The sequence below is a fragment of the Hemiscyllium ocellatum genome, chromosome 12 (assembly GCF_020745735.1).
Source record: "Hemiscyllium ocellatum isolate sHemOce1 chromosome 12, sHemOce1.pat.X.cur, whole genome shotgun sequence".
NCBI classification, from domain to species: Eukaryota; Metazoa; Chordata; class Chondrichthyes; order Orectolobiformes; family Hemiscylliidae; genus Hemiscyllium; species Hemiscyllium ocellatum.
The window spans coordinates 95404483-95430610 of NC_083412.1; positions in this window are offsets into that span (position 1 = coordinate 95404483).

The window sequence follows — 26128 nt, forward strand, 5'->3', positions numbered from 1 at the left end:
GCATTCGGCAAGGTTCCCCATGGGACACTGATTAGCAAGGTTAGGTCTCATGGAATACAGGGAGAACTCATCATTTGGATACAGAACTGGCTGAAAGGTAGAAGACAGAGGGTGGTGGTGGAGGGTTGTTTTTCAGACTGGAGGCCTGTGACCAGTAGAGTGCCACAGGGATTGGTGCTGGGCTCTCTACTTTTTGTCATTTACATAAATGATTTGGATGCGAGCATAAGAGGTACAGTTAGTAAGTTTGCAGATGACACCAAAATTGGAGGTGTAGTGGACAGCGAAGAGGGTTACCTCAGATTGCAACAGGATCTTGACCAGTGGGTCAATGGGCTGAGAAGTGGCAGATGGAATTTAATTCAGATAAATGTGAGGTGCTGCATTTTGGGAAAGCAAATCTTAGCAGGACTTGTACACTTAATGGTAAGGTCCTAGGGAGTGTTGCTGAACAAAGAGACCTTGGAGTGCAGGTTCATAGCTCCTTGAAAGTGGAGTTGCAGGTAGATAGGATAGTGAGGAAGGCATTTGGTATGCTTTCCTTTATTGGTCAGAATATTGAGTACAGGAGTTGGGAGGTCATGTTGCGGCTGTATAGGACATTGGTTGGGCCACTGTTGGACTATTGCATGCAACTCTGGTCTCCTTCCTATCAGAAAGATGTTGTGAAACTTGAAAGGGTTCAGAAAAGATTTACAAGGATGTTGCCAGAGTTGGAGGGTTTGACCTATAGGGAGAGGCTGAACAGGCTGGGGCTGTTTTCCTAGGGCGTCGGAGGGGTGATCTTATATAGGTTAACAAAATTATGAGGGGCATGGATAGGATAAATAGGCAAAGTCTTTTCCCTGGGGTCAGGGAATCCAGAACTAGAGGGCATAGGTTTAGGGTGAGCAGGGAAAGGTATAAAAGAGACCTAAGGGACAACGTTTTCACACAGAGGGTGGTACGTATATGGAATGAACTGCCAGAGGATGTGGTGGAGGCTGGTACAATTGCAACTTTTAAGAAGCATTTGGATGGGTATATCAATAGGAAGGGTTTGGAGGGATATGGGCCAGGTGCTGGCAGGTGAGACTCGATTGGGTTGGGATAACTGGTTGGGATAACTGGTTGGACTGAAGTGTGTGTTTCCATGCTGTGCATCTCTATGACTTCACAACTTGCCCACCACTGACGTCAGGCTCACGGGGGTCTATAGTTCCCTGGCTTGTCCTTACCACCCTTCTTGAACAGAGGCAGTACTTTAGCCAACCTCCAGTCTTCTGGCACCTCACCTGTGACTATCGATGATACAGATATTTCAGCAGGAGGCCCAGCAATCACTTCTCTAGCTTCCCAAAGAGTTCTAGGGTACACCTGATCAGGTCCTGGGGATTTATCTACCTTTATGCATTTCAAGACTTCCAACACTTCCTCCTCTGGAATATGGACATTTTTCAAGGTGTCGCCATCTATTTCCCTACAGTGTATATCTTCCATATCCTTTTCCACAGTAAACACTGATGCAAAATACTCCTTTAGTATCTCCCCCATTTTATGTGGCTCCACACAAAGGCCGCCTTGCTGCTCTTTGGAAAACAGAAGTACTTGCACATTGAAAAAACCTATGAGGATGGGATTCGACCCCATGCATGTAGAGCACAATGGATTAGGAGTGCATCACCTTAACCACTCGGCCACCTCGGTCCCTGGGTGGTCTCAAGCTATCAACCTTTCAGTTAACAGCCAAACGTGCTGGCCAACTGTGCCACAGAGATAAGCAAAAATCTCATGCAAATGATTGCAATAGGGGTCACCTAATGTGCATGCAAGGCTTCCCAGCTCTCGTTTTGGCACTGCAATTCTGCACTGCAACATCTCACGATGGAACACGGATCATCGTGTCCTTCATGTTCATCACAGAGGATATGCTGCCGTAGTTATTGAATGCAATGATAAAACACCCCTTCCAACGTATTCCCTGAACAGAATGGGAAATGGAAGCCCCTTGAAAAACTGCTTCAGTGCAGGGAAGGTGCTTGGATAAAGGGGGCACCCAGATTTGAACTGGTAACCTCTTGATCTGCAGTCAGATGCTCCAACACTGAGAGAGTTGGACCAAAGGATCTAATTCTGGCGTGTATGACTCGATGACACATCTGAAACACGGTGAACAATTATCTGCCCCTTACCTGAGACAAAATCTATTAACATTGGAGGCACCCAGAGAACATTCACTCTCTTAAAACCAAGTCGGGAGGAACCGAGTTGGTGGACAGGTTGAGTAGATTGGTTCTGTACTCATTGGAGTTTAGAAGAATGAGAGGTCACATTATTGAAACGTAGAAGACTTTTTGGGATCTTGACAGGGTAGGTGTGGAAAGGTTGTTTCCATTGTTGGAGGACCTAGAACCAGAGGGAATAATCTCAGAGTAGAGGATTGCTTATTCAAAACAGAGATGAGCAATTTCTTCTGTCAGAGGGTAGTGAATCAATGGAAATCTTTAACACTAAGGCTGCAGAGGCTGGATCATTAAGATAGACAGATTTTTGATCAGTAAGGGAATCAAGGTGGTAAAGCAGAAAGGTGGAGTGGAGAGTGAGCTTATTGAGTGATAGAGCAGATTTGATGGGCTGAATGCCTTACTTCCACTTCGATAGCTCATGGCCTTATTTTGTGTGTGTGTGTGTGTGTGTGTGTGTGTGTGTGTGTGTGTGTGTGTGTGTGTGTGTGTGTGTGTGTGTGTGTGTGTGTGTGATTTATGTCCCCATTTGTGGACAGTGTATTGTTTCTCTGTGTGTGTCTAATTTCAAGTGTGTCTTTGTGTCTGTGTCTGTTTGCGTATGTGTACTTACGTCCCTGTGTGAGTGTCTGTCTCTGTGTATATAACATAGAAATCCCCTACCAGTGTTTAAAAGAGTGACAATCGCTGTGTGTGCCTGAGTGAGTGAGGCTCTGATCACCCTCGCTTGTTTATTCTTGTTCTTTATTGGACAGGTTCCCTGAGTTGCCATATGCAGGATATGAATTATTTTCAACACTCCGTATGGTACAAACATTCACATGCATTTAAAATATCCGGCTTAGTAACACCACAGGAGGCTCCTGCTGCTGTTTTGTTCCCTTCATTGAAACGTGACTGTATAGGACTCGGAGGCTTCTGGCTTCATTCTGTGGTGAGTTGTCCAATTTTAGCTGAGGGAGCAGAAGTTGAGGAGGGGGTCTGGCTTCATTGCCTATCCAGGGACCTCTTTCTTGGAAGGTGCATGGCATGGTTGAATGAAAGGCAAAATCAGTCACGTATCTGGGGAGAATAGTCCACTGATGCTCCATGTCCTCACACATGAAAAATTACCACTAGTAAGATTGCAAGATGGCCACCAATGTACCGTTACCTCTCTGGGGATTAAACAAGCGTATTGAAGAGCTGTTTACTAGTACTAGCAAATAACCCATCACAGCCTCATATACGGTACTGTTGGGGGCAATATTTGTTCAATGTACCAACATGGGAAGAAATCATCGACAGCTAAGGCCACAAGGCCACAAAACCATTGGAAACAGGAACAGGAGCAGGCTGTTTGACCCCCTCAAGCCTGCTCCACCATTCAATAGGATCATGGCTGATCCAACACTCCTCACATCCACTTTCTTCCCTGACTGATCAAGAATCTCTCTATCTGCAGCCTTAAATATCCACAAGGACTCTGCCCCCACATCTCTCTGTGACAAGGAGTTCCAAAGACTCTCAACCTCTCTCAGAGAACAAATTCCTCCTCATCTCAGTCTTAAATTGGTGCCCCTTTATTCTGTGTCTGTGCCCTCTGGTCCTAGACTCTCCCATGAGGGGGAACATCCTCTCAGCATTGACCCTGTCAAGCCCCTAAAGAATCCAATATGTTTCAATGAAGTCACTTCTCATTCTTCTAAACACCAGGGCGTAGAATCCCAATCTGTATAACCTTTACCCATAAGGCAATCCTTCTATCCCAGAGGTCATCCTGGTGAACTGCCTCCAATGAAATAATGTCTTTTCTTAAATAAAGGGAGCAAGATTGCTCAATGTATTCCAGAGGTAATATTGCAACCTTTCACAGTTGCAGTAAGTGTACTCTACTCTTATACTCCAATTCCCTTGGAATAAGGCCCACCATTCCATTGGCCATCCTGAATGTGTGCTAGTTTTCGGTTTAGTATTTCCAAGTCACTTTATGTTGCAACTTTCTGCAGTTCCCCTCCATTTACACCTCTCCAGTTTTGTCAGGGTATAAACCAGGCTTTAGCAGGTTGGAACAGAACCAGTAAAGTTGGGGGTTGCAAGAGAGATAGATCAGAGGGACTGGGCGAGGACCAATCCTGTGTGGGTCAGCATCGCAACTTGATTAAATTGAGACCAATCCGCATCTCAACTCCATCGAGGGACCTCCCCTGTCCCTGGACTTTGATTGGCTTTAGTTTCTACCGCTTAACATCCTTGACCTGGCAAAAAATCTGTCATTCTCAGATTTGAAATTTTCAAATCGTTCCCAGCCTCAGCTGCCTTTGGGAGAGGAGAGTTTCAGATTTTCACTCCGTGCGTGAGGCAAGACTTCCTGAATCACTTTGATCTAATTTCGAAGCCCCCTTGCCTGGACTCCCCCTGTGCCACCAGAATTAGCTATTTTCTCTCTAACTACCCCATCAACTTCCTTATTCAGTGTAAACACCTCCCTTCAAACACTTCTGAATCTTCCATGTTCAAAGGAATGTAAGCCCAGCCTGTCTGAGCCATGCTGTTTATGTCGCCCTGTTAGACTCACTCTTCTTAACTGTTGGAGGGTGGACCTCAAAGAGTTTTCCCCAAGTCTGATCTTCCAATCAGTGATAGAACTTGCAGCTACTGGATCTTTCTGAAACTCTTCTTCCCAGTGCTCTCTCTTGTCTACCAGACTTTTCGATAAAAGAAAATCCTCCTCCGACCAATCAAGTGGCTACTTCCTGTTCGATTTCCAGTGTTGCTCTTCCATTGTCACCAGGTCAATTTCCTGGAGACATTCCACTGAGAACCATCATCAACCTGCAGCAGTTCAAGGAAGTGACCCACTCTCTACTTCCTCAAATGCAGCTAGCTAAAGCAAGGCACTGAACACTGATCTTGCCAGTGTCCCTCATAGTCCAAGAACAAGGCTTTAAAACAAGGGTCTCATCATTTTATTGTGTCAAAGGTGCAACCTAAGTCTTGGTTATTCTTGAGATATTTGTCATGACCATGCAGAAAGGTTCTCTGTGTATCTGAATATGTTTGAGAGTATGCATCGGTTTTGTGTATGTGTGTCTATTTTATGTGTGTGTCTGTACTTATGAATGTATGTAACTATGTTTGTGTGATTATGTGTGTGTCTGTCTGAGTGTGTATGAATATATTTGTGTGTGTGTCAATATGCTTATGAATGTTTGTGCCTTATATCTGTGTGTGTGTGTGTGTGTGTCTGGATTTATGAATGTATGTGTGAGTGTTTGTGAATATGTTTGAGAATGTATCTGTGTGACTGTTTTTGAGTGTGTATGTGTTTGTGAGTGTGTCTGTATGTGTATGTCTGTGTTTGTGTGAGTGTATGTCAGTGTTTGTGAATGCATGTGTGAGTGTGTGTCTTGTAAAAGACATCTAAGCCATTTGGCTACATTGTTGTCCCCTAAGGGGAGACAGTGGTCAGGCAGTCACTAGGTTAGTAATTATATAGGGCTGAGTAATGGTCTCAGGAAATGGGTTCAAGTACCACCGTGACAGCAAGGGGAATTTACATTTAACTTGTAAGGTGTGGAATTGTAAGGTAGTCTCAGGAAGAATGAGCATAAAACTAACATAAATGTGCAAACATGTCTGGTTCACTAATGCCACTCAGAGAGGGAAATCTGCCATCTTTGCAGAGTTTGGCCTACATGTGACACCAAAACCATGCCTGATGGTTGGTTCTTTACTGCCCACTTGAATATCCTGGCAGACCATTGAGCCCAAGGGCATTGGCCACCTCCCATGAAAGAATAAAGAAAAAAAAATCACAGAAATAAAATGAAGAATTGTGAATGCCAGAGAGAGTGGGTGGCACGGTGGCACGTGGTTAGCACTGCTGCCTCACAGCGCCAGAGACCCGGGTTCAATTCCCGACTCAGGCGACTGACTGTGTGGAGTTTGCACATTCTCCCCGTGTCTGCGTGGGTTTCCTCCGGGTGCTCCGGTTTCCTCCCACAGTCCAAAAACCTGCAGGTCAGGTGAATTGGCCACGCTAAATTGCCCATAGTGTTAGGTGAATGGGGTAAATGTAGGGGAATGGGTGTGGGTGTGTTGCGCTTTGGCGGGTCGGTGTGGACTTGTTAGGCCGAAGGGCCTGTTTCCAATCTAATCTAATCTGAACGAAAACAGAAATTGCTGGAGAAACTCAGCATCAGAATGAAAGAAAGAAAGAAAAATTAATTCTGCCTGGTCTTTGCAATATATTTATAGCACAGGCCATTTAGAGTAATAGACCAACAACAAATTGTATTCATTTAGTACCTTTAAGATAGTAAAACCTCGAAGGAGCTTTATCAGGGTGGCCACCGAACAGAATTTGACACCAAGTCATAGAAGGAAATGTATAGGACAAATGACAAAAGCTTGGTTGAAGGGCTAATGTTTAAAGAGTATCTTAAATGGGGAAAGAAATTGTTCAGGTGGAGATTCCCTGAGGTCGTGACCCAGGCAGCTGAAAACAGAGTCACCACGGGTGAGACAATGAAAGTTGAAATGCCAGATTTGGAGTCACTTCACCGAGGCCACGTCTGGAGTATTGTGTGCAGTTTTGGTCTCCCTACCTGAGGAAGGACGCTCTGGAGATGGAGGGAGTGCAGTGAATCCGTTACCAGACTGGTTCCTGGCTTGGCAGGACTGATATATGTAGAGAGACTGGATCAGTTAGCACTATATTCACCAGAGTTCAGAGTAATAACGAGTCTCATGAAAATCTACAAATTTCCATCAGAACTAGACAGTGTAGACATAGGAAGGATGTTCCCGATAACTGGGAAGGCCAGAACCAGGGGTAAATAGTCAAAGGATATAGGGCATTCCTGATGAAGGGCTTTTGCCCGAAACGTTGATTTCGCTGCTCCTTGGATGCTGCCTGAACTGCTGTGCTCTTCCAGCACCACTGATCCAGAATCTGGTTTCCAGCATCTGCAGTCATTGTTTTCACCAAAGGATATAGGGTAGGCAGTTTAGGACTGAGATGAGGAGAAATGTCTTCACACATAGAGTGGGGAACATGTAGAATTCTCCACCACAGAAAGCAGTTGAATGTTTTCAAGAAAATGTCGTTCTTAGGGTTAAAAAAATCAAAGGATATTGGGAGAAAATAGGAACAGGGGACTGAATGTAAGATTGCTCACTGAGCTGAAAGCTTCATTCCACTGGGCTATAAGGATACTAGTTAAAGTGGGTCATGTCTTTTTGTGATAGTGTATCCTTTCATACAGATAAGGAAGGACATCACTTCGACTGGGACAACACATCCATCCTGGGACAAGCCAAACAGAGACACATATGAGAATTCCTAGAAGCATGGCATTCCAACTGGAACTCTATCAGCAAACACATTGACCCGAACCCCGAACCTCTGAGCAAAAGAACAGGAAATGATGTCAGCAATCTAAGGAAACCTAAACACATAAATTGAAAGCGGGTCACTAACATCAGTGCTTCACCAGAGGCTCACTGATGATGTTATCTAGGATGGTGACAAAACGTTTGAAAATGAACCTTCCAGCTCAGTGAGCAAACCTACATCCAGAACCTCAACCTGAGCTACAAATCTTCTCAAACCTCGCTAACAGGGGACTAAGTTGGATGATCAGCCATGATCATATTGAACAGCAGGCCCAAAGGGCTGAATGGTCTCATCCTTCTCTGTGAAACAGCGAAAATCATTCAATGTTTGTGGGCGGCACGGTGGCACAGTGGTTAGCACTGCTGCCTCACAGTGCCTGAGACCTGGGTTCAATTCCCGCCTCAGGCGATTGTGTGCAGTTTGCACATTCTCCCCGTGTCTGCGTGGGTGTGCTCCGGTTTCCTCCCACAGTCCAAAGATGTGCGGGTCAGGTGAATTGGTCATGCTAAATTGCCCGTAGTGTTAGGTAAGGGGTAAATGTAGAGGTATGGGTGGGTTGCGCTTCGGCGGGTCGGTGTGGACTTGTTGGGCCGAAGGGCCTGTTTCCATATTGTAAGTAATCTAATTTAGACCTCAGCCACTTTCTGAGGTAGCAATTTTAATGGGTTGTCCACTCCCTCGGTGAAGACATTTCTCCTCATGTCAGTCTCTGGAGTGGAGCGATGGCTCTGTGATTAGCACTGCCTCACACTGCCAGGGATCTGAGTTTGATTCCACCATAAAACCACAAGAATTGGGAGCAGAAATTAAGCCATTTGGCCCATCAAGTCTGCCCCGCCATTCAATCATGGCTGAGAGGCTTTTCAACCTACCATCAGCTGACTGTCTGTGTGGAGTTTGCGTGTTCTCCGTGTGTCGGCATGGGTTTTCTCCGGGTGCTCTGGTTTCCTCCCACAGTCCAGGGATGTGCAGGCTAAGTGGGTTAGTCATGTGGAAATGCAGGGTTACAGGTATAGGTTGGGGCTGTGCGTCTGGGTGGGTTGGGTTGGTGCAGACACGATGGGCTGAATGGTTCCTATCTGTACTATCGGGATTATATAATGATTCCATGGAGCTGATGAGGCCCCAGCCAAAGTTCAGCTTATTTCTCTGCAGTCCAGAAAACCCACAAAAAGCAATCACAGACATACAGTTCCCATGAGACCCCTTACCTCAGGGCACTCTCCACCCACTCATGGCATCATCATGGCATCATGACCAGTTCTTGTCCTCAGAATAGCCAGGGGACAAATAATCTGAAGTCCCTTTTTAATTTCCCAGTGTTTCTATTTATAAGTAATGTGCCACACTTCTTTCTGTTTTAAACAAAATAAAAGGCTGGTTTATTACACAGCAATTTCTAAATGTTGCTGAATTAAACAGGGATAAAGTTATACTGGCTGAAATGCAGAGTTGTCGATTTAAAGTAAGAATAAAAATGACAAACAATGATGAAAGTGAGATCAGTCTCCATTGTCGGGGCAGACCTGGCTAAAATTCTCTTTGTGAAGAGAAGGGGTTTAAAGTTGATGTCAGATTCATGCATTATGATGACTTCTGTGATTGAATAGTTGAAGGCTGCTTCTACAAGTGGACAGTGAACAGTACAGTCACCAGAGTGAGTCAAGGCTTCTTTTGTCCACTTGTCCATCTCTCGTAGTTGTGACTCTTGTGACGCTGGTTCAGTTCAGCTGTTTTGTCTTGGATACCTCTTTCTAATATCCCCTTATGAGCAGTTTGTGCTTTCCAGATACCTCTGTCTCAGAATGTTCAGGGTGGTCTCCCCAAATTTGGCCATCTCTGATCACAAACAAACAAACAGGCTCCAAATGTTAACTTTGAGAGATCATTGTTTTCACACAGCATAGCCAATGATGCTGGAGCTCCTTGCAATTTCCCACCCATTTCCTGTTTAGCACAACAGTTTTAGCACCTTTTGACGTTCAAATAGATGCAGTAAAGTCACCACAGTCTTACCAGATCATCGGGCTGGTCTCTCATTAGTGAGAGATGATTGGTGATGAGTTTAACCTGAGGGTCACCACCTCTCAGCTTAACAGGAGTGGTTGAAAAGGCAAATCTTGTGGTAACCTCAGCTGGTGCAGGAATTGAATCCACGCTGTTGGCATCATGCTGCTTGGAAACCAGCAGTCCAGCCAACTGAGCTAACCAACCCCTTTCAAATAGATTGTTCTTGGATTAATTAATTACCCTTTGTGATTGACTCACAGTCTGCTTCCACTAGACCTATTGTGCAGGCCAGACGTTCTATGCCTATTTTAAAGACCAAGTAGCTTTCTTTACAAAAGATATAGTAAGTACACATCCTTGAAAATTGTTAAAAATCACACAACACCAGGTTATAGTCCAACAGGTTTAATTGGAAGCACTCTAGCTTGCCCTCCACAATCACCTGATGAAGGAGCGTGCTCCGAAAGCTAGTGCTTCCAATTAAACCTGTTGGACTATAACCTGGTGTTGTGTGATTTTTAACTGTGTACACCCCAGTCCAACACCGGAATCTCCAAATCCTTGAAAATGGCATTATCTCCAACTCAATTTCCATTCCGCAAACTGATGAGCCTTTTCACACAACTCTTTAGATGGCATTTAGCTCTTAGCTTCCAAACTATGACAGAGTCTAGGATCTCAGAATCATAGTGGAGAAGAGGGACAGGGGGATCCTGGTGAGAGGAGATATTTCATGAGCTTCTCAGGAGGTTGACTGAATTAAAATTGGCCCCTGTCCATTACTAAGTTTTGAGATGTATTAAAATTCCCACCATTAACAATTGGATCATTTCAGTTGCCCTGAGGACCAGATGGTTATTGCAAAAATTGAACAGTTCTGGACTTTAAAAGAATGAAGGGAGATCAAATTGAGGTGTTCAAGATGTAAAAAGTGTGGATAAAATGGACGTGGAGTGGATGCTTCTTCTTGTGGGACATTCTGGGAAAAGAGGGGTCATATTCTTAGGATAAAATAGAATTGAGGAGAAAGTACTGCTCCCAAAGGGTTGTAAATCTGTGGAATTTGCTACCCCCAAAGTGCTGGGACAGTGAGTAAATTTAAGGAGGAGTTAGATAGATCTTTAGTTGGTGATAGATTGAAGGATAATGGAGAGAAGGTGGGAAAATGGGGATGAGGAGCAGATCAGCCGTGGTCGAATGGTGGAGCAGACTTGATGGGCCGAATGGCCAAATTCTGCTCCTTTCTCTTATGAACTTAGGAACTTAAAAGATGGTGGAATTACAAAACACGGAAGGAGTCCTTCAATCTATCGAGCCTCTTCGAAAATGCTAGCCATTTAAGTGCAAGTTATTTCTTGATTTTCTTTGTGTCTTTGTTTAAGAAAAAGTCTCAGATCACAATTCATATTTCTCTGCCTCCACCTTGCAGCCCCCACAAAACCCCACGCGCAATCATTTCCAGAGAACAAACAGACTATGAGCTGGGTTGTACTCTGTATTCCTGGCACTTGTGTGCCGGCCAGCAGAGGCAGTATCACTGCCAAAACTGGAAACTGATCTGCCAACTCAACAGCAAAATAACCGATGGCAGCAATACTTGTAAGTGGCATAGCAAGGAAATTGCGACAGAATTTCTGGTGAAACATGAAGGTGTTGAATGTACTTTCTGCCTTCTGGAACATTCTTTCCACACTCAAGCATGGACAGCCTTCCTTCTTCTCTCTTTGTCCCGGATTATACAAAACGTTTGGAATATTGCATGCTGCTCTGCTCACCACAACAGAGAGAGGAGGCGGAGGCAGACGCTCTGGAGGGAGTGCAAAAGAGGTTTACCAGGATATTGCCAGATTGCAGCGTAGTAGCTTTAAGGAGAGGTTCAGCAAACTTGGATTGTTTCCACGAGAACGTTGGAGACTGAGGAGGTGACTTCATCGAAGCATATTAAATTGTGAGAGGTATGGATACAATGGACAGTTGGTGACTTTTTCCCAGGGTATAGGTTAAAAGTGAGAGAGGGGAACATTTAAAGAAGATGTTTGAGGCAACTTATTTACACACAGAGTGGTGGGTGCCTGGAATGCGCTGCCAGGGGAGGTGAGAGAAGTAGATATGACAGCAATATTTAAGAGGCATTTAAACAGGCGTGCAGAAATAAACAAATTCAGAATATGTGCAGGCAGATGAGGTTGGTTTACAGTGGCATCGCGGTCAGCACGAACACGGTGGGCCAAAGGGCCTGTTCCTGTTCTATGTTCTGTGTTTTATGTCCATAATTTGAGCTTGTGAATTTGGTATAGAACATAGGCTCATGCCCGAAACGTCGATTCTCCTCAGATGCTGCCTGACCTGCTGCGCTTTTCCAGCAACACATTTTCAGCTCTGATCTCCAGCACCTGCAGTCCTCACTTTCTCCTCGAACATATAGCATCACAGCACAGTACAGGGTCTTTGGTCCTCAATGCTGCACCGACCTCTGGAACCAATCTGAAGCCTATCTATCCTACACTATTCCATTTTTGTCCATATGTTTACCAGTGACCATTTAAATTACCCTAAAGTTGGCGAGTCTACTACTGTTGCAGGCAGTGCATTCCATACCCTCACTACTCTCTGAGTAAAGAAACTACCTCTGACATCTGTCCTATATCTATTGCTCCTCAATTTAAAGCTATGGCCCCTCGTGCTAGCCATCACCATCTTTGGAAAAAGACTCTCTGTGTCCACCCTATCTAACCCTCTGATTATCTTATATGTCTCAATTAAGTCACCTCTCAACCTTCTTCTCTCTAATGAAAACAGCCTCGAGTCCCTCAATCTTTCCTCGCAAGACCTTCCCTCCATATCAGGCAACATCCTAGTAAATCTCCTCTGAACTTTTTCCAAAACTTCCATGTCCTTCCTATAATGCGGGAACCAGAACTGCACGCAATACTCCAAGTGCAGCTGCACCAGAGTTTTGTACAGCTGCAGCATGACCTATTGGTTCCAAAACTCAATCCCTCTATCAATAAATGCTAACACACCATTTGCCTTCTTAACAGCCCTGTCAACTTGGATGGTAACTTTAAGGGATCTATGTACCTGGACACCAAGATCGCTCTGCTCATCTACACTACAAAGAATCTTAACATTCACCCAGTACTGTGCATATCTGCTACTCCTTACAAAGTGAATCACCTCACACTTTTCTGCATTAAACTCCATTTGCCACCTCTCAGCCCAGCTCTGCAGCTTATCTTTGTTCCCCTGTAACCTGCAACATCCTTCGGCACTCTCCACAACTGTACCAACTTTAGTGTTGTCCACAAATTTACCATCCCATCCTTCTATGCCCTCATCCAGGTCATTTATAAAAATGACAAACAGCAGTTGAACCAAACAGATCCTATGGTACTCCACTAGTAACTGAACTCCAGGATGAACACTTCCCATCAACCACCACCCTCTGTCTTCTTTCAGCTAGCCAATTTCTGATCCAAACTTTTAAATCACCCTCAATCCCATGCCACTATATTTTGTGCAGTAGCCTACCATGTGGAACCTTATCAAATGCCTTCCTGAAATCCATATACACCACATCATCAGCTTTACCCTCATCCACCTGTTTGGCCACCTTCTCAAAGAACTCAATAAGATTTGTGAGGAACGACCTACCCTTCACAAAAACATGTTGACTATCCCTAATCAGCTTATTCCTCTCTAGATGATTATAAATCCTATCTCTTATAACCTTTTCCAGCACTTTACCCACAACCAAAGTAAGGCTCAGTGGTCTAGAATTACCAGGGTTGTCTCTAATTAACTTATTCCTTTCGAGATAATTATAATTCCTATCTCTTGGAATCCTTAACAAAACTTTGCCCTCACTGGTCTATAATTACCAAGGTTGTCTTTAGTCCTCCCATGAACAAGGGGACAACATTTGCTATCCTCCAGTCTTCTGGCACTATTCCTGTCAACAATGACGACAGAAAGATCAAAGCCCAAGGCTCTGCAATCTCCTCCCTGACTTCCCAGAGAATTCCTGGATAAATCCCATCCAGCCCAGGGGATTTATCTATTTTCACACTTTCCGGAATTGCTAGCACCTTCTTCTTGTGAACGTCAATCCCGTCAGGCCTACTTATCTCTGTTCTCAGTATTCTCCTCGACAGCATTGTCTTTATCCAGTGCGAATACTGGTGAAAAATATTCATTTAGCACTTCCCCAATCTCCTCTGACTCCACACACAACTTCCATTTAATGTTCTTGATTGGCCCTAATCTTACTCTCATCATTCTTTTATCCTTTATATCCCTCTAGAATAGTATAGTTGATGGAGTTATTTTCTCTCATTGAAAATGATGAACTATGAAGAATTGGTCAGGAAAAAGAACAAGGTCTCTTCACCACAGGAAAGATATCCTTCCACTTGGGGAGGCACCGTTATGGTTCATTTGATTTTTTCAAGTTGTTATGGACCAGGCCAGACCCCCTCAAAACATTTCAAGAAAGTAGCCCAGGTGCAGAGCAGAGTTCCAGGAGGGATACAGCTGGTCAAACCACTTAGTCTAAACAAAACACAATTTATTTACAAGATTACCAAATGAAACAGAAACAAAAGAGAACAGAATATAGTATTTGCAACAATCCCCATAAATACCCCTTGGCACAAAAGGTAAAATCAAACGCAGGGTCTTACAGGAGAGAGAGAGAGAGAGAGAGAGAGAGAGAGAGAGAAAGAGAGAGAGAGAAAAAGATGGCAGAGAGATTCAGCGTGGAGCACCTTCTTCCGTGTAGCTGTTTCTTGGACTATCAGCTTCAATCTGAACTGACTGCTTTCAGTGAACAGCCAGACTGCTCAAACCAAACCAAACCAGAGAAAAGCTGAGCTGGGAGAACTGGCCACTCCCCTCTCATTGTACAAGGGAACAACATTCACTATCCTCCAGTCTTCTGGCACTATTCCTGTCAACAATGACAACAGAAAGATCAAAGCCCAAAGGTTTTTTTTTTGAAACCTTGAAAACCTTTTCAAGTAGATCAACCCCAGACATTTTGGAGTCTGTATATTCATGACCTCCGGATAAAAAAGATCCCAAGGACAACCTAACCTTGAAGGAACAGCATCATCTCATTCACGGGATGTGGACATCACTGGCTCAGCCAGCATTTAGTGCCCAACCCTAATTCTCCAGAGGCCAGTTAAGAGTTGACTTACATTGCTGTGGGTCTGGAGTCACATGTCTGCCTGACCGGGTAAGGATGGCAGTTTTCTTCCCTGAGGGACATTAGTAAACCATGGAGTTATTGTCTCCCTGAAACATTGCTCCTTCAACACTATTCACCTAACATTCACCTCTGTGTGTAAGGCTTCCAGCATGGCTTCCACCTGGAAGCGACACTCAGAAAGCTAGTGCTTCCAATTAAACCTGTTGGACTATAACCTGGTGTTGTGTGATTTTTAACTTTGTACACCCCAGTCCAACACCGGCATCTCCAAATCAGAATTATTATGGCAGTGAAGGGCAGTGAACAACGTTGGATTCAGGGTCATCATTAGACTCTTAGTAACAAATTTTATTGAATTCATGTTCCACCATCTGCCATTGTAAGATTTGAACTCAATCCGCTGAACATTGCCTGGTTCTTTGGATTAATCCTGCCTTTTTCCCATATGCTTGCACTCTATTTGTTTCACCCCATGCCCCTCTTGAATATCTAAGTTGAACCTGCCTCTACCACAGTTCCAAGGAGTGCAGTCCATACCCCGACCGGTCTCTGTGTGAAAAAGTTTATCCTCAACTCACTGTTGCTTCATTTGTACATCACTAATTGTCCTCTCTTTATTTTTATGAGTTTCTCTCCATCTACTCTGGCCAGCGTGCTTATGAGTTTCCAAACCTCTCCCAAATCTCCTCTCATCCTTCTCTCCAAGAACAGCCTCAACTTTTTAAATCTATCCTCATCACATGACTTTTCTCATTCCTGGGAGAAAAAACACCCCTGCCAATGGTTTCTACACTTCCTACAGTACATCTTTCTTTTAATGTGGCACTTACTATTGTCCGTTTCACGGTCCAGGTCATGCTGCTGTTCCGCAATATGGTGACAGCAACTCCTCTGTGTGGTTTTGTCGACCTGTGGAGATATTTATCTTCAAGTGTGAAGACTGAAAAGGCTGGACTAACTCAAGAGGTCAGGCAACATGTCAGAAGAGAAAATGTTAACAATTCAAGTCAACGTCCTTCGACAAAACGGAAGAGAAATAGAGATTTGAGGTGTTAAGTCAGTGGTACATGGGGGGAGTGGGGATGAGGGAGCAGGGAGAGACTGGGTGGTAGCAAGGGAAGACTAAATAACAAAATATTTCTGAATGCCACAGCTACGAAAGAGTGGGAATGGATATAATAGACAAACAGAGGATTCAACTGCGATATATAAAAATCATCTGAATGTACCAGGAAGCAATACAGAAACAAATGGTCAAGCCAGTAAAACTGATGGTAATACCATTAAATATCAAGGGATGTTGAGTAAAGCCTATCTGATACTGCATCAGGAAATGTGTCTTGCCCAAGATTCAGGCTGGCTACACCAATGTGATCTACCCATTTCCATTTTACCCATTAGCCAATAAGCTTGACAACTTAATGCTGATGGGTGCCCAATTACAGGAAGTCTTTGGCTATTTTATTCACTTTTTGTCCATTTCAACATTTTAGCACTCACCACTCGATCAAACCATACTGAGGAGGTTATGCTGCAGAATGTTCCTCTCGTAAACATTCAGAGATTCCACACATGAACAATTTTCTGCATGTGTACAGTCTTGATATTAAGGCTTATGACTTCATGTTGTGTCAGTTGTAGCTCATTAATAGCTCATTCCTACATGAGTCAAGAGTTGTCGTTCTGTAAGGTGTAGGAATAAGCCATTCAGCCCACTGAGCCTGCTCTGCCATTCAATGGGGTCATTGCTGTCTGATAATCCTCAATTTTATTTTCCCTGCCTTTTCTCCACAACTCTTGATTCCCTGAGGGATTAAAAACTTATCAACTCAGCCTTGACTATGACAAATGACCCATGTGGACGCCTCATCTTCCGCCTCAGAACACTTCAGCCCCAGGGCATCAATGTGGACTTCACCAGTTTCCTCATTTCCCCTCCCCCCACCTTACCTCAGTTCCAACCTTCTAGCTCAGCACCATCCCCATGACCTGTCCTACCTGCCAATCTCCCTTCCCACCTACTCACTCCACCCTCCTCTCTGACCTATCACCTCCATCCCCACCCCCAATCACCTACTGTACTCTTTGCTACCTTCTCCCCAGCCCCACTCCCCCCATTTGTCTCTCCACCCTGGAGGCTTCCTGCCTCTGTTCCTGATGAAAGGTTTTTTTTTCCCGAAACATCGATTTTCCTGCTCCTCGGATGCTGCCTGACCTGCTGTGTTTTTCCAGCACCACTCTGATCTAAACTCTGGTTTCCACCATCTGCAGTCCTCAACAGCCCTGCGGAGTAAAGAATTCCACAGACTCCCTAACCTCTCAGAAAAGGAATATCTCTTCATTGTGGAATCTATCCCGAATTGATTCTGTGGATTCCTCTTCCTGGCTTCCTCTGTCAATCTGATTATCCCAATCTTCAAGCAGGCTGAAGTCACTCGTTGTAAATGTACTGCCTTTTTAAAATGCCCATATTTATCAATTTATTCTCCCTCCCTGTTCTTCTGAAATGTAACATTTCTCTGGTCTCGAATCCCGAGATGTGGAACGTGAATATCAATGTGGCGCTTTGAGAATCTGAGCCCTGTTCCTGAAAAGCATCACGGAAGTGAAAAGTCAGCTAGGACAGTGATTGACACTCGTGTCGATGGAACCCAGCTCTCCTCCTCAGCTTGGCCGATGTGACTGCAGTTCCACCCAATGTGTACCAGCCAACCAGCCAGCACAGTGGCTCGGTGGTTAGCACTGCTGCCTCACAGCACCAGTGATCCAGGTTGGATTCCAGCCTCGGGCGACTGTCTGTGTGGAGTTTGCACATTCTCCCCGTGTCTGAGTGGGTTTCCTCTGGATGCTCTGGTTTCCTCCCACAGTCCAAAGATGTGCAGTTTGGGTGGATTGACCACTCTAAATTGCTGTCTAGTGTCAGGTGGTGTGTAGGCTAGGTGGATTATGCAGGGTCCCAGGGATAGGGTTGGGGTCTGGGTGGGATGCTCTTCAGAGGGTTGGTGCAGACTAGATGGGTCAAATGGCTTCTGTTCTGTACTTCTTTAGAACAACTCTGTTAGAGCACATCTGCTGCATAAACTGCAAAGATTCGAGAGGGGCAGCTCCCCAACTGCTGGTAATGAGAAATGAGTGATAGTTGGTGACCCTGATAGTGTCACCTGAGAATTATTTGTTAAGAAAATCTAAAGGCGGTCTTAGGCTATGAGCCTAGTCCTAGAAAACAGGCCTAGTGTAGTTCTGGCTTGATGGGACAAAAGGCCTTTTCTGTATTGTATGTTTCTTTGATTCAGGTTGATTTAAATTTCGGGCTGCACATCTAACAATTTGCATTTATGTAGCCCCTTTAGTGTAATACGTTTCATTCCACTGGAGTGTTACGAAGCAGATTTTGATGCTGAGGCAGGCAAAGATATTTTAGGACAAGCCAATTATGAGAAAATGGATGAGAATAGTTAGGTAGTTGGTTTTGACTAGCACAGAGAAGATGGGCCGAAGAGCCTTTTCTGCGCGGCTGAATTCTCTGAGTCCAGGTCTCTGAAAATTTGGTCACGGAGGAGGTTTTAAGGAGCATCTTAAAGGAGGAAAGCTCAGAGACAGAGCGAGGCAGAGTGGTTTCGAGAGGAGAATTCCAGAGCTTAGGAAAGCACCAGTGTTACTGCAAGTAAAATCCTCCTGCAACCTGCCATTGTATTCTCAGTGAACACAGAGTGCTGGAGAAACTCAGCAGTTCTGGCAGCATCTGTGGAGAGAGAGAGTTAGAGAAAGAGAGAGAGAGACAGAGAGAGGTGGAGTTCACATTTCAGGCCAATGACCTTTCCTTCCCTCAGTTTTTTTGTTCAGTCAGATGACGGTCCCTTGTATCAGTACGTTCCACTTTAAGATTCTCTAGGAACCCTGGCTAGGTTTCACAGTACGCTGATGAACATCTTGGTGTGAATGCACAGGGAAATGCCAGCTGGGCTTGTGCCCATATACCACAGCTGAGGTGTTGATTCTGGAAGTGTCAGGAGATTCCTGGCAGTGTGTTGCAATAAGGTAGTCATCACTGGGAGTTAGCTTTCCAACTCAGTCTTTCACACAGGTATCAGCAATTGCCTGACTGTGAGACTGCAATGGCTCCTTTCACAATAATCATAGAATCCCTACAGTGTGGAAGAAGGCCATTCAGCCCATCGTGTCCACACCAACCCTGCAAAGAGCATCCCAGCTAGACTGACTTTCCCCCCTCCCCTACTCTATCCCTATACTTCCCATGGAAAATCCACCTAACCTGCACATCTTTGGACTGTGGGAGGAAAGTGGAGCACCTGAAGGAAACCCACGCAGACACAGGGAGAATGTGCAAACTCCTTTCTGAATAAGGTATTTCTTAAATTCATCAGCTTTGCACACTTCGCACATTCAATCATATTTCCTTCGATACTATCCCCATCAAGCACCCTCAGGCAAGGGCACGCAGAGTTAGATACAGAGTACAATTCCCGCTATACTACCCCCATCAAACGCTCCAAGGACAGGGACAGCACGGGGTTACATACAGAATAAAGCTCACTTGACACTGTCCCCATCGAACAGTCCCAGGATAGGGACAGCACGGAGTTAGATACAGAGTAAAGCCTCTTCTACACTGTCCCCCATCGAACAGTCCCAGGATAGGGACAGCACGGAGTTAGATACAGAGTAAAGCCTCTTCTACACTGTCCCCCATCAAACACTCCCAGGAGAGGGACAGCACAGGGTTAAATACAGAGTAAAACGTCTTCTACACTGTCCTCCATCTAACAGTCCCAGGACAGGAACACCATGGTGTTAGATGTAAAGTAAAGCTCCCTCTACACTGTCCCCCATCTAATAGTCCCAGGATAGGGACACCATTGTGTTAGATGTAAAGTAAAGCTCCCTCTACACTGTCCCCCATCAAACACTTCCAGGGCAGGGACTGCATGGGTTTAGATCTTTGCCCCAGAGAGCAGTAGCCACTTTTCTATCTATGCTATCCTATATTATGACAACACTTCACTTTCCTGCCTCTCCCATTAATGCAGGGTTCTGTACCACAATGCTTTGGTCAGTTCAGTCACCCTCTCTGCTGTCTGTCCGCACTAGGGCCACATCTCCAGGTCTGCCCTGTCCAGTTGTCGCAAGGCCTTTCCTATTTGTTGTCCTCTTCAACCTTTTCAGAGATGGTATGACAACACCTCTGGAGCAGATAGGCTTGGAGCCGGGTCTCCCAGTCCAGGGGTAGGGACACTACCACCATGCCCCAAGAGGTGCCTGGTAAGACTTTGCAATGTTTGTGCTTTCATCTGTCTGCTGCTCAAGGCATAGATTACTTCAGATCTGGAGGTCAATGGGTGCTAAATGCTGTTGGGCATCTCACTCAATTATTGATTGTTCAGTGACCCAAATAGCTAGTTTATTTCAAACGCTGGTGTCTTTAGCTTATGTTGATTGACTGAGCTCAATTGATCCCATCCATATTGAATTATATCTAGGTCTGTGAGCTTTACGTGATCAGCCTACTAGAATCCTTGCATTAGGACACTGAGTGAGAATAGCGTTGACTCCAGCTGTCAGATCTTCCATAACCAATGGACCAGCGACAATGCAATACTCAGGCCCAAAGAGCTCTGGCAATAGAGCCCATTTTTAAAATTAATTCACAGGATGTGGGCATCACTGGGTGGGCCAACATTTATTGCCCATCCTAATTGCCCAGAGGGTACTTAAGAGTCAACTCCATTGCTGTGGGTCTGGAGTCACATGTAGGTCAGATCAGGTTAGGATGGCATTTCCTTCCCTAAAAAAGCTTTAGTGAATAGATTTTTTTTTCCCCAACAATTGGCAGTGGATTCATGGATATCATTAGACCCTTGATTCCAGAAGTTTTAGTGACCAAATTCAAATTCCACCATCTGCCGTGGTGAGATTTGAACCCCAGTCCCCGTTATGTGGATCTGTGAATTAACAGTCCCGTGATAATACCACTAGGCCATTGCCTGCCCTGGAGCTCAAAGCCTAAGAATAATCAACACCTTCCTGGTTTGAGGGGGCAAAAAATAACGTAAGAAAGAAAAGTGTCAGATGTGAAAGTGAAAGATTTACAGATATATGTGAAGATATGGAATGTTTAATATAAAAATTATTATATCTGTAAGAATGTCACTGCTCCTCCCCCCCCCCAAACACACACACACACACACACACACACACACACACACACACAATCCTACTTTCATTATCTTTAAATGAAGGGTTAATTGGGTCAATTCAGAATCACTCCAATGTTTGGATGGGTCTGGAGATATATCTTTGCCAGAATGTGTGAGGCTGGCAGAATTCCCTCCCTAATAATAATATTACCAGATGGATTTTCAAAGCAGTTGGATCACTGATGCTAACCTTTCATTTCCAGCCATGCATTTCTTTCATTGAATTCAAATTTCCTAGCTCTTGAGATACTCAAGGTCACTGTTACTAGTCCAGTCCTGTCAAAGGTGTTGCATTTCCAATAATATACTAAACCGAGTCTCTTTCTGCCCACCTGACTGGATGTTAACAACCCCATGGTGGTATTTTGATGAAGATCAGGGGATGCAAACACTTATCACCCCTTTCTAGTTGTTCATAGAGAAGGACTTCTTGACAACTGAGTCACTCAATAGACCATGTACGATGGTTTTGTGGGTCTGGAGTCATATATAGAGTAGCTTTCCTTCCTGTTATGATCAAACCTCACAGTGTATCTGGACAAGTCAAAAATCTAACTTGGTGGATAATAATTTGTGTTTCTTTTTCAATTTAATGTGATGGTTGAAATAACTCAACAGAGGCCAGTATCCCATCACCAAGTTCCCCCTTTATTCACATGGGGAGAGTGCTTGACACTGATCCAGCTCCCTCAGAGGCAGCTCTCAGAGTGAACAGATCCTTTGACCCTCCTGTTTATACCTGTCAGCCAGGCCTCCTGGATTAGACCAGATTAACGGCCACAGTCAGGGAACTCATATTCTGGCTAACCTTCAGACAATCATTACAATGGTTTGTCACCAAGAGATAAGCTTGCAGTGCTGCAGAGTTAGTTCTAACAATAAACAGAATTTTGTTACTCTAAAGAAGTGAAGATAAAATAGAACGAACCAAACTATTTCCATATAGCACAATTTGAAATCTACAGCAGAACAAAATTCCATCACTTTACAATACTCACATACCTGAGAGATTTGGATCACTGAAGTTCGCCTTTCATTTTCAGATTTTTTTTTCACTGAATTCAAATTTCCCATCTGTTGAGACAGGCAATTCATTGCATCCCTTTCAGATCATTGGTTGAGCATTTTATATATTCGTGCCATCATGACAGCCAATTGAGGAAGGAAGAAACCTGATTCAATCTGTATTTAGAATTGATTTGTTTACAGAGTGAAACATTACAGGTATGTGTCTCCTCACTCCATTTCAACATCAGTAAGTGTCTCTTCATATTTGCTAAAGTAACAATCCAATGAATCTTTCCTTCTGGTTTGTATGATTTACTATAACTGACTCAAGTAATATGTGGAATGCCAACACCTTTATTCTTGACTCATTCACAACTCATTATAAGATTAGGATGCTTTATGTGGTTTAATATTCATTCCCCTCTTATGGACGTTGAGGCCAATCCCATTATTGCCCTGCATTCCATCATATCCCTTCTCTCAACTCCCCAATAATCCGTGTACAAAGAGAGACAAGGAAAGGAGAGTACAAGGAAACTCCTACAAATTCTCTCAGAGTGTGCTCCTGAAATACACCACCATTGACAGGAATAACGATGGGGAAACATCTTCCAACTGTACAAATGGTGGCAACTTGTCCATCAAGCTCCATTGTGCTTTGAGTCCCAATGTTTTGAAGATGAGGCAGAGCAGGGGGAAAGGAAAAGTAAGCGAATCCTGCTCTTAGGTTCCCCCAACTGCCTAATAAGATCAAAGGGTCAAGAATTGACCTGTTCAGTCAAATGAGAAACCAGAGCAAAATTCCATTTCCCAGAGTTCTTTTCCATAATTTAGCAATTCGCAGATAGAGAGCATCACTGTCTAGGCCAGCGTTTATTGCCCATCCCTAATTGCCCAGAGGACAGTTGAGAGTCAACCCCATTGCTGTGGGTCTGGAGTCACATGTAGGCCAGACCAGGTAAGGATGGCAGTTTCCTTCCCTACAGGGCATTAATGAACCAGGTTGGTTTTTCCTGACAATCGACGTTGGTTATCAGTAAACTCTCAATTCTAGCTTTCTTTTATTGAATGCAAATTCCAACATCTGTGGTCGGATTCGAATCCAGATCCACAGAGCATTAAATTGGTCTCATGGATTAACACTACCATGGGGCCGTTGCCTCCCCCATGACAGTAGCTTGACTTGACGTCAAGTCATTCTTGACTTGAAAGACAGTCAATGATGAACCATCTTCCAACTTAGATTAGAATGGTGCTGGAAAAGCACAGCAGGTTAGGCAGCATCCGAGGAGCAGGAAAATCAGCGTTTCAGGCAAAAGCCCTTCTTCAGAAATAGAGCTATTGTGGGACTCCACTGGTCACAGGCCTCCAGTCTGAACAACAACCCTCCACCACCACCCTCTGTCTTCTACCTTTGAGCCAGTTCTGTATCCAAATGGCTAGTTCTCCCTGTATTCCGTGAGATCTAACCTTGCTAACCAGTCTCCCATGGGGAACCTTGTCGAACGCCTTACTGAAGTCCATATAAATCACATCTACCACACTGCCCTCATCAATCCTCTTCATTAATCAGCAAGTTTGGCAACAAAACATCCAGATTTTTGTGAAGCAAATGTATTAGGGATTACAGGACCAATGGAGGGGAGATGGAGGTAAGTTGCAAATTAGCTGCATCTCAATGAAAGTTGGAATAGTATCAGGAGGCTGATTGGCCTGCTCCACTTAGTTTATCCTACATTCACCATAGGGACTGCGAGTATGGATCATTTTCCCTTATTCAAGGAGACTCAGAGTAATTGTGGACTGAAAGATTTGATGATTACTGTATGTTTGAGAGGTCGGTAAAATATGCAGCAGTTTGTATTAATCACCAGTCTTAAAATTTCTCTGTTCAAGCACTCTCAATCTACTTAATTACTGCTTTCCCAAGTTGACAGCCAAATAAACTGGGGAGATTATCCCCAAAGGGCATATGCCTGATGAGCAGATAGCCTTCATTAATTTCACCACCTTCCTCAGAACGTGGAATTCACTAACATGAATTCCGATCTCCTTCCTATCGGAAAGATGTTGTGAAACTTGAGAGGGTTCAGAAAAGATTTACAAGGATGTTGCCAGGGTTGGAGGGTTTGGGTTATAGGAGGAAGCTGAACAGGCTGGGGCTGTTTTCCCTGGAGCATCGGAGCTGAGGGGTGATCATAGAGAGGTTTATAAAATCATGAGGGGCATGGATAGGGTAAACAGATAAGGTCTTTTCCCTGGGGTGGAGAGTCCAGAACTAGAGGGCATAGGTTGAGGGTGGGAGGAGAAAGATGTAAATGTGACCCAAGGGGCCACTTTTTCATGCAGAAGGTGGTGCATGTATGGAATGAGCTGCCAGAGGAAGTGGTGGAGGCTGGTACAATCACAACATTTGAATGGATATATGAATAGGAAGGGTTTAGAGGGATATTGTCCAAGTGCTGGAAAATGAGACTATGTTTGATTAGGATATCTGGTCAGCATGGATGAGTTGTCCAATGGGTCTGTTTCCGTATGTCTCTATGACTGACTCAATGACCATCCCAAACTCAGCGGTCATTTCAGAAGGGAATGTCTAACCCCTTTCTGCACAAGATTCAAAGCTCTCCATTCAATTGTTCCACAGTTACTGCCTCTCTCCCCACCCCCACCCTGCACCCCTCTGGCTCAGTGGGTGATTGCATTGTCCATCATGTTCCACACTTGGCTTTAACATCCAGACTAGGGCATGTCAGATCAACGTAACTCTTGCCAATCTCATATCGGAGTCAGAGCATTTGTAGGATTGAGCTCCACACGAGTCCGTTGATTATTTACTCAAGGTCACTGCTCCCAGCCCAGCCCCGGGGGGGAGTGCTGCACTTCCAACAAAGTACTGAACTGAGTCTCCATCTGTCCTCTTGGCTATATGTGAAGAGTCGCATGGGGAAGGACAGGGAAACAAACACTTTCCATCTGTATCTACTTGCCTTTAAAGAAGAGCAGGGAGCCACCTTCTTGACAATTGAGTTGCTTGACAGCCCAGTATAAAGCCTACCATGTTTCTGTCTGTCTGCTGTCATGTTTAGACTAGACGAGAAAATAAACTTCCTTCCTGTTATAATCCAAGCTCAAGGTGTTTCTGGACAAGTCAGAAATCTGACTTGATAGGTCATGTTCTGTGTTTCCTTTTCAAAGTAACGTGATAGTTTTTCACCAAAAAAAAACTTGCACCGCTACAGAGTTAGTTTTCACAATAAATAGAAATTTTTACTCTAAAAAATGAAGGTAAAACAGAACAAAGCAAACTATTTCCATATGGCCCAATTTGAAATGCCCAGCAGAACAAAATTACATTACTTTACACAATTCATAGACCTGCAAGAGTTCCCATCTCTCTCACACCTATAGGTTTGACATAATGGTTTCTTTCTATTCCTGTCTCAAGAGTTTGACTGTCTTTTCCTTGATGGTTCACGCAGATTGAGCTTAAACTTTCTTAGCTTCAAAGAAAGTCTTCAGGTTTCTAAACAAACAATCCTGGTCTGGAATTTTTGAACCAAAACCCTTAAACTGAGATAACCTATTTCCTAACTGTTCTGAATTAACTCCTTTCTCTGATAGAATATGTTCTTATGTCTGACCCCAGTGGAGCCTTCTGAAAAGTGACCCGAAATAATTTCTAACCTATGAGTTTTTCCTGAGAGAAAAATTAATCCTTGGTTCTTCTCACCCAAAAACAAATTACAGCCTTCAATGTTTGCTCTTTCTGATAGTAAAATTCACACAATATAAACAAATTTACATTATCACTGCAGGAAGCCCTCAGTCATCTGCTTTCTAATACACAAAATTTAAAAAACATGACCCCAGAAAGACTGGCAAGTTAATTATTAACCATGACAGAGAATATTGGGGAGATCAACAGGTTGAAAGCATCTGTATAGAGAGAAACAGAGTTAACATTTTGAGTCTCAGAGTTTACCAGACTAAAATTTATCAACTTGAGGGAACTCAGTCTCTCTTCGCAAATGCGACCAGAGTTTCTCCTCTGTTGTCTGTGTTGATTTCAGCACCTGCA